This window comes from Poecilia latipinna, unplaced genomic scaffold (genome assembly GCF_001443285.1).
Source record: "Poecilia latipinna isolate Pla-1442-1.1 unplaced genomic scaffold, P_latipinna-1.0 Scaffold715, whole genome shotgun sequence".
NCBI classification, from domain to species: Eukaryota; Metazoa; Chordata; class Actinopteri; order Cyprinodontiformes; family Poeciliidae; genus Poecilia; species Poecilia latipinna.
The window spans coordinates 7,298-8,251 of record NW_015113331.1 but is presented as its reverse complement, the minus strand read 5'-3'; positions in this window follow the sequence as shown (position 1 = coordinate 8,251).

The following is a 954-nucleotide window of genomic DNA, read 5'->3' as shown; positions in this document are numbered from 1 at the left end:
GTCACCGGATCCTTCAGTAGATCCAGGCAGATCGAACAGGAGAAGGTTTCCCGGTCCATCTGACTCTGCTCCATTTCTGCTCTCAGTCAGTGTCTATGGGAGTTTCTAAAAACAGAAACGGGGTTGAACTCTGATCTATGACTGGTGTGTTACTGCAGAGAAGCTGCAGCCAATCACCTTTCACCTTCATCAGCTGTTTGTTCCTCCAATATTCAAGGGTGATTCAGAGCAGGAAGATATGGGAGGGTTATAAAGTTTTTTCAGCCTGCAGAATAAAAAGCAAAGCTGTAAATGTGACCTTTTTCTCCTCATTTACAAGACATAGTTTGTTAAATATTGACTTTTTCCTCTTTGAAACTTCTTGTCATCATTTCATTATTTTTCCAAAGGTAGCTCAGTTTTCTTTTTCTGTTGATGCTTCTTAAAATTTCAAAAGTATTTTTGCAAATAAGTATTTTTGATAGTGAAACTAAATATATGATCCTCTCCAGCATCACATGAGACATTCATGATAAACTTCAGCTTTTTGTAACGTTTTTTTTTGTTTTTTTAATCTGGTTTTGGGATTTCTTGGAAAGAGAAACTCACTGCTGGTTTAATACCAATTCATGCCACAAGAGGGCAGCATCAGTCCACAGAGTCAATCTACTTAAAATGCGCACTAAGAATCGACGTCATCATGTCTACTTTAAGGAGGTTTAGCTCCTCTAAATGTTGACCTGTAATATGTTTAACTTTACATGGAATCAATGTTGACATGAACTTTAGAAAAAGCATCAAACCTATTAATGAAATGCAATTATTCAATAATAGTCCAACAGTTTATTTCCTGAAACCAACCAAGTTTTTATCTGGTTGAGGTTCTGGTCTTAGAATGGCCAACTCTCTGATGTTCCTCTGTCAATTTGATATAGTAGAGGCTTCCACACTTCCCATATCTGTGTCCTCTGTCAC